Source organism: Polypterus senegalus, chromosome 10, assembly GCF_016835505.1.
Source record: "Polypterus senegalus isolate Bchr_013 chromosome 10, ASM1683550v1, whole genome shotgun sequence".
Classification (NCBI taxonomy): Eukaryota; Metazoa; Chordata; class Cladistia; order Polypteriformes; family Polypteridae; genus Polypterus; species Polypterus senegalus.
The window spans coordinates 4,659,890-4,668,795 of record NC_053163.1 but is presented as its reverse complement, the minus strand read 5'-3'; positions in this window follow the sequence as shown (position 1 = coordinate 4,668,795).

Here is an 8,906-nt window from a genome sequence, read left to right as displayed (position 1 = left end):
GATGAAGGGGCACAGAGGCTCCGCCCAGCCCTGCCGTGCCCTGGGTAAACCTGGTAGACGCAGGTCAGTGCTGGCACAACCTCCTGCTCGGCATTCCAAGCATACAAGTGAAGCGTCTTCGGGTCACCATCCTCAGCATGGCCAGATTAGACAAGTCACGGCACCTCAGAGGGCACCAGCTCTGTCTGGGCAGGTTAATGACGGGCGAGATGCACGTGAGTGCTACAGGGGGTGTGGGGGGGCAAATCACAATTGTAAAGAAGGCACATGTGCCGCTTGGTAAACTTCAAAAAGAGAGCTGAGAAAGCGGAGAGAAGCTCTGCTGGATCACCGGCATCACACGACATTTGCAAAGTGTATGTGAGCAAATAAAAGGCTGTGATGTTTAGAGTAAAGCATGCTGGGTCAGCTATATGCTAACACAGAGAGTATGCAAATGGGAGCCTCAGCGATTAGCCCTGCAAAGCATTCTGGGGTATGCCCATGCATCCACACCAATGAAGGGGTGCAATACGTGCAGAGTGCCGAATAATCGGTGTCCCCAGGGGGTGAACTCAAGTCATTAGTGACGCCCACAGCACCCCCAATAGCTTTTGTGGTTAGAAGTACCAACAAGGCCGTCACTAAGCAAGCAGATACTATCCTTGGCTTACACAATGTGCATTTGTCTACTTCATTCTGGAAATTTCCATCTTATCAGTCTGACCAACGCCCAACGAGCCGTGACTTTCACATGTGAAGAGGGCGAGAATCTCGCAACGATTGCCAGGACTGTCAAGGGGGTACATAGGGACTGAAGAGGGAGAAGAGCAGCAAGTTAGCAAATCACTGGACCAGCGCACGTTCATCCTCGAGTGCCTACTGGTTGACACAAAATTGTACGTTCTCATAGAGAAGAGAAATGGACTTTGGGCGCCACCCAACTTGAACAGCAGCAAACAAAATCCAAAAAGTCCACCAAAAAAGAAATCTCAAATGAGTCGCGACGTAGAATTCACAGGTCAGGCATCCAGTTGGATGCTCACAGCACCCCAGACAGGTGTGTATTTTAGCTCTCTGTGTATAAAGCGACATGACGTCTGTCTGCCTGCCTGGCATCTGTGCCTGTTGCTGGGTGTAATGTCATCCAGCGTCCCCAACTGGGTGGAACATCTGAAGGAAGGGACGCAAGGGCTCACAGAAAAAACTTACAGAAAACCAGCGTTGGTGTTCAAGGGTGGATGTTGTCCTGGGCCGCCTTTCAATTCAGCATTTGGTGTGATTCACAGGTCTGCGTTGTCCGATGTCCAATCGAGACGTTCTCTCTCATGGATGTCGGCGTTCGCGTCCTTCATTTCTTCTTGCTGTCATCTATGTTGAACTTCCACTTGGGGGTGCCGTGGCGTACGGACATTACACAAATGTCCTTGTAATGAAGGACTCTGCTCGAAGCCTTTGATCCTTTTTGCACCTTCCACGCTGTTCTCCGTTGCCAAGTTATAAACGAATCGGACTGGCCCTCGATCCTGTGGCACTGTTTTCCGTCCCTGCTGCCATTAAGTTCTAAACCGACTGGAACAGACGCACTAAAGTCATCAATGGCTGGTGCAACACCGGAAGAACATATAAGAGAAACTCTTTCAAAGTGAGTTACCCCTGTAGTTAAACTGCGTTAAAAGTTGCGTTCATTGAGGTTTGTCTGAGGAAATTAAAACTTAATGTGGGCAGTCGGTATTTTCAGTATTAGATGATTTTACATTCCAGGACACCACTGGTTTGAGTTCATCAGAGATGTGCGTTCATGCATTTCAAGAAGACGACTCCGTATTTAGTGCTTTTCCAACAGAAAGAAGGAAAACTTGGCCGAGTTACAGCAACAAAGCCATCCACGATATTTTTTCTGAAAAATCTAACACTTGGGTCTTCAAAAGAAGAAATCGATTAGATTAGACGTTAATCGGCCCCAAGGGGAAATGAAAATTTTATAGAAGCTCCTACTGAGGAACATTGGCCACCAGCTACAAACCCTTGGTAGCACTGCATCTGCGTACCTTTAATACAGTAATCCCTCGCTATATCGCGCTTCGACTTTCGCGGCTTCACTCTATCGTGGATTTTATATGTAAGCATATCTAAATATATATCGCAGATTTTTCACCAGTTCACGGATTTCTGCGGACAATGGGTCTTTTTACTTCCGGTACATGTTTCCTCAGTTGGTTTGCCCAGTTGATTTCATACAAGTGACGCTATTGGCGGATGGCTGAGAAGCTACCCAATCAGAGCATGCGGTTAATTTCCTGGGTGCTGATTGGCTCAGCGATGGAGAGCAGCATTCGATTGCGCTTTGCGTTAGCCAGCATCTTGTCTCGCTCATTCAGCATCGTGTTTCGCTGTGTAAAGAGTTAACTTTTGTGCTCTTTTGTGTTTATCTTTGTGCGTAGTCAAGCCCTTCATTATGTGGCCGTGCCCAAGCGCCAACAGAAGAAGCTAACGATTGCCAAAAAGGTTAAAGTTTTGGACATATACTTAGTACATGTACGTACATTTAGTGTAACTGTACACACATTTTATACAATTTTTCTTGCACTGTACGTATTTATTGCTGGTGGCTTGTCTATTGTAATGGCTGTAAAATATGTGATATCGGAGACGCTCAATATCTTTAAAATAACATTTAGGTTAGGCTTAGGGTTAGGGTTATGCTGCAATTTTCTCATTTATTTTTATATTATCTAATCAATTACAATGTGTTTAAAACTGTATTACATATAACTCAGTGATATACGATACGTATGTTTGTGTGTAGGATATAAATGGTGTGTTTACATACATAATTTCAACAAATCTTGACTAATATCTAAGAGAATATAAAGGGTTTATGCTGTACAACTGTACGGGAAATGTTTATAAGGGCTTACAATATATACAAACATATGGCTTTTACTAACCGGATTTTCACCTTTCGGCGGGAGTTCTGGAACTCAACCCCCGCGATCGAGGAGGGATTACTGTACACCATCATAAGTAACAAAGTCCACTAGTCAAACGATTCGGAATAATCGGGCGAATACTAATGATGGTTAATCCGCTGTTATAAAAAAAGTGTCGAACTGTACGGTTACCCTCATCAGGCTGGCCACGAAATCTCACAGGGGATTGTTGAAAAGGGTAAATCGAAGAGTAAAGGTAAGTTGAAAACGACGTGATAACCACACCGGATAGAACCTGATGTAATGATGTGTAGAATCGTTACAGAGGGGCTCGAGACTACAACGTACAGGTTTGGGCAGAAATGATTTAACATATGGAAGCGCATGTAGGAACTCGAATTGTTAGATCGGTATACACAATGGGAGATCTGAAAATCGAAATTATGTACCTCATTAGGTGGAGTTAGGAGTCGTAGTGGACTCAACACTATCAATGGCCAGACAGTGTTCAAAAGCCATTAAGGTGGCTATAAGAATGTGAGTCCTGTGGACAGTTTATGTCTACATAAAGACATAGTAGCGCTAGAGAAAGTACAGAGAAGAGTGACGAGGCTGATGCTAATTTTCCCCAAATAAGTGAGTACCCGTGCGTCGAAAGCAAGACTGGGAAATCCCGTGCTGCATTAGACGACGTGGTGCCCACACGCTGCAATGCTAAACGCATGATCAACTCTCTCTGTTAAGGAGCTACGTCACCAACAGGCCTGCAAGGGTCTTAATCCAGGCTTGGCTTAAAATTTGTGTGTGACGTCACTACCCAATCCGTGCTGTAGCTGGATTTGTACCCTACACGCGTGCAGTATTTTCATTTCAGGGTTACATTAGCTGGCCATAATCAGAATATTACGATACATCTTGTCTTCACTGCTGGATGAAAGGAGTACTGCACCCAAAAATTATATTATTATTATTATTTTTTTGTTAATGTCACCAACCCAATGTAGTCTGTAGTGATCGCCAAGAAAATTTGCAATCTCGCATTTTCGCGGAGAGATCACATATTGAATATTCAAACTCAACACCTGAATTGAAGACCTGACTCTCCCAACTCATTCACTGGTGAAGAATCCTGTCTTCAGTTCTGACGGCTAAAGTAAGGTGGGAATGACTTCCTTCTGGTTGACATTTTACGTGGAGTACTCAGAAAGTAACTTAATAGATTTTTAGCAAAAAAAAATGCACACCTTTTGCACAGTTTGAACATATGAATGGATATCAGATACATGGATTACGTGACCCGAGGTACGGCAGCATTTCCCTTCGTTCTTGTTCTCCATGGATGCTTTTGCCATTGTCCAGATTTGTTCACCTCAAGGCCAGCTGAGTTTAAATATTTAAAAGGCAGTGTGGTGTAGACGTTAAGGCTTTAGACTTCAAACCCTGAGGTTGTGGGTTCAAATCCCACTACTGACACTGTGGGACCCTCGGTAAGTCACGTGACCTGTCTGGGCTCCGACTGAATGCATCATAAATTTTGCAAGGGCGTCAACCAAATAAGTCAGAGTAAATATTCAATATGTCGTCACGTCACCATGACATGAGATTAAACTTGTTTTTTCGGCCATCACCTCAAACTACTTGGGTTAGGGTCAGAAGTGGGCAAAGTTATTCCTGGGGGCTGCAGCCAATTGCTTACTAAGAAGCACTTATTGTTCAGGTAACACTTCTGCTTCATTTTAGAGATCTCGCTCATTAAGATTTTGAACTCTAATTGCTTACTGTAATCTCAAACATTTTTTTTTTTTTTTATCGCTCCTTAAGAGCAATAAGATGCAAAAGGAAACCAGCATTTCTCCATTCTGCGTATTACCATGTGTATTTATTGTGAATTATTTGGTTTAATTAAATAATTTTAAAAAGTGAAAGACTGAGAATCACTCCTCCATTTTAGACTTCAAATCATTCGGATGATATCCTTAAAAATAAAAAAAAAAACAACAGGATATGAGAATAACCGGACATGGCAGAATTAAAGCACTAACAAGCCATGAAATTCAGTTACTGGCAAGGATTGTTTTCTAATTAAGCAACTGAGTAGGAACAAAAACCTGCAGCTACTGCGGACCCCCCCGCCATCCCCCCCACCATAGGACTAACTCTGCCCACCCCTGGGTTAGGTAACGCTTACCATTTTTCACAGTAGCATGTTATGCACCTCACTATGTAGTGCAGATCGGGTAGTGACAGGGACAGCCCCCTGAGTATATGCCGCGTACCCCTTGCATCGCGGGCTCTGCGGGTGTTAATTGGTCATCACGGTTGGAGCGCAGAAGACGCAAAGAGCGATAAAGGACTCAGAGTATCATTTTATCTCATGAGGCTCATTACTCTATAATCGGTCCAGCATAGTTGGCTGACGCTTCCCTAGCAATGACAAGGGCATCATAATCCACTCGGGACTATTTCCGTTTCTCCCTCCTCCATCGACTTCAACGCATTTCGCGGAGTTCACCAAACATTTCCACATTTTCACCGAACTCGGCGGGGTTCACTCATCACCAATGCCCTCCTCTCACACCCAGCAGCACAAAACCAAGCGGGACACACTGTATTCACAATTACAGCAATTTGCCTTTAATTTTTGTTATAATATTCATTCAGTTTTCTTTCCCATTATTTCAAATATGTCAAACAAGAAGCAATTTTTTTTAAACAAAAAAATTATATATATATATATTTATATGTATATATATCGATATCCCTTTAAAAACAAGGTCTCCACACATCATTTGCATTTTTTCGAAAAGGACCAAGGACCTCTGTTTGAAGGAAGGGGGTTGAAGTGGCCTTGACTTTACAATGCAGGGGGTGGGGTGGCGGGGGATGGATTGAGCTCCCAGTTTCCCGGGAAGCCGCAGATCATCTGACGCGCATGCAGCCCCCCCATCGCAGGTCATCGGCTCCGAGGAGACACCTAAAACACAGTCCACGTTGCACAAGACGCGATATGCAGAGCCAGCTTTAAAGGTGCCACCTCTCCCAGATTTGGGCTTGAGGGGAATGTCTCGTCTGGCTGTAGTCAACAAGTGGCACCCAAAAAGAAAAAAATAATAATAATAAATAAATAAATTCAAAAAGTCTGAAAAAGCTTGAAAGAAACCTGGCCAAATCTCCAGCCGTTTGATAAGATGCCTTCATCATCTTCTGTAAGGCACTTTAGTGAGCCCCCTTAAATAAACTCCGTGAATTAGGCACCGACACATCAAACCAACGCAGGCAGGCATCAGCACAACACGAAACTCAGTTGGCACCCCCCAGTTTTAGGAAACGGCCTTTACAACGCCAACCTGACACCCCCGGCTACAGCAAGCCACCATGAATAAACCAAGTGAATTAGGCACAGCTCTGAAGAGGCGCGGAGCCCTAAACGTTAACTTCCCCAATCTGTAACCCTGAAGAGACTTGAAGTTAGCCAAAGTATTTAGGCACAGAGGTCCAAAATCCACGTCAGTGAGATCGTCACACTCTGCCTGAATTTAGACATCAGTTTCATCAGAACTGCCTCAAAGGAACCGATTTACCGAGTCAGCTGCTTTCAACGGTCCAATTTCATTGGCCACCAGCTTGGGCGGAGTTCACTCAAGAAGGGAAAATTTTTAAATGAAAACTGACACCTTCATCTTTACGGGGGCCACCGGGAATTAAACAATTTAATTAGGCACAATATCTGCCAGTTAGACACCCACTTTAAATGATAACATTCAATTCGACTTCAAGAGATCAGACACAAAATGAAATGAGGCTCTCTCCAGCTCAGAAAGCTGCCTTAACAGGAACCAAATTAGACACGTGCAACTTAACTTAGGGGGACATCTTATAGCTAAAGTGGTCAAAGGACTTGAACCCGTTGCGCCAGCTCTGTTAACCACCTCAACAAAAAAAAAAAAAAAAAGGAATAATCTAGTTTAAAGCCCACCTTATCTAGATAAGACTTCATGTTAACGTTACAACGTAATTAGGAACTCCAAAAAAATTAATCAAATTCAAATTCACAGACGCAGTTGTGCCGGTTTTGTTAACCACCTTAAATAAAGACATCGGTCAGCTGCCTTCAATAATCACCTTCAGACGCAATTTCCAGCAGAGAAGATCTTGCATTAATTAAACAGTTCAATTAAGTACCCCAAAATTAAACACCCCAAATTTATCAAGACCCTCATGCTTGAACTATTCTGCTGCCTTAAACCAGTTTGCTTTGTTTTAACCGTCTTAAAATACGCCAACTCTGGTACCACTTTAAACAAATTACAAATTGCACTCATGGAACAGAAAACCAATTTAAGCCCCATCAGATTTAGGAACTCGCCAAAGTAGGTGCCCTCCACTTAACCAAACAAAATTTTAATTTAGAATGTCCCATTAAAAAAAAAAATAAAAATATTTGAACTGGCTGCCCACTTTAAATCTCATCATCTCTGTTAACCGCTTTAAAAAAAATTCAACTTTTCTTCAGCTGCCTTAAATAATCTCAATTAGATACGTAATAAGATATGTAAACAAGGCTGCACTAAATAAACAGTTTAATCAGATACCCCAAAAACTCAATAAACCAAATGTATCAGGACCCCTTGTGCTTCAGCCAGATTGCGGCCTTAAACCCGCTTGTTTTGTATTAACTGCCTTAAATAAGCCAACTATGGTGCCACTTTAAACAAATTAGAAATGATTGACCAAAAAAACCCAACAAATGAGGTACCCACAGACTTGGGAATTCGCTCCAAACAAACCAAATTAGACACCTCACCCTTAACCGAGTGGCATTTCAATTTAGAACTGGCTGTCCACCTTAAACCAACTTCATCCTCTCTGTTAACCGCCTTAAAATAAATTCAACTTTTGGTCAGCTGCCTTAAATAATCTCACTTTATGAAGATAAGACTTTGCATTAATTAAACAGTGTAATTAGACAACCCAAAGATTAAACTCATTTTACCTCAACCCTCTGACTAGTCAGCTGCCTTAAACCAGTTTGTTTTGTGTTAACCGCCTTAAATAAGCCGATTCTGGGACCACTTTAGCAAATTAGAAATTTAATTCACTGAACAAAAAACCCAATTAGGCAGGCACCCTCAGACTTGGGAACTCACCCTAAGTAAACCAAATTAATTGCCCACCCCCTTAAACAAAAGAAATGTCAATTTAGAAAGGTGCATTAAATAAGCCCCCCCACCTTTAAACTGGCTGTCCACCTTAAACAAACAGCATCACCTCCGTAAAACACCTTAAAAAATACAACTGTTGGTCCGATGTTTTAAATAATCTTATTTAGATACCACCTTATGTACTTTGCATTAATTAATTAATTAGGCCTCCCAAAATCCACACTAAATTTAACAGACCCCTCCCAGTGCCTTAAACCAGTTTGTTTTGCGTTAACCACCTTAAATGATACAAGTTGGCCACCACCTTAAAACAAATTGGAAATTCCACTTACTAAACAAAGGCCAAATCAGACACCCTCAGGAACTTAAGAACCCACCCTAAATAAACCAAACTAGGCCCCCTCGCCCTCAGCTGAACTAAAAAAAAAAAAGTGCCTTAAATAAGCCACACCCACTGCTTTAAAATTTGAACTTTTGGTCATCTGGCTTTAATAATCAAACTGAAGCAGAGCGGGCAATGCATCATCTGGGAAAATTAAACTTGGCAGCACCCTCACATTAAACCCATCCAGTTAGGCACCGTAACTCAGGCCCTTAACCTGCAATTGCTTCGTCCTGGGCATGGCGTTAACCTGCATCCATCCAAATAGCAGGTCCTCCAACTTAAGAGGGGAATCTTGGAGGGGTCAGTGGCAGGATTGGCACACTTGCCACCATAAAAAAAAAAACAAAACCCTTCCACTGTTCCAGTGTGTTGCTGAGGCGTCACCCCAATCCAGGTGGCTCGTCGTGTGGCGAGTGTGGCAATGTGCTATCAGCGCATGCTCCGAAC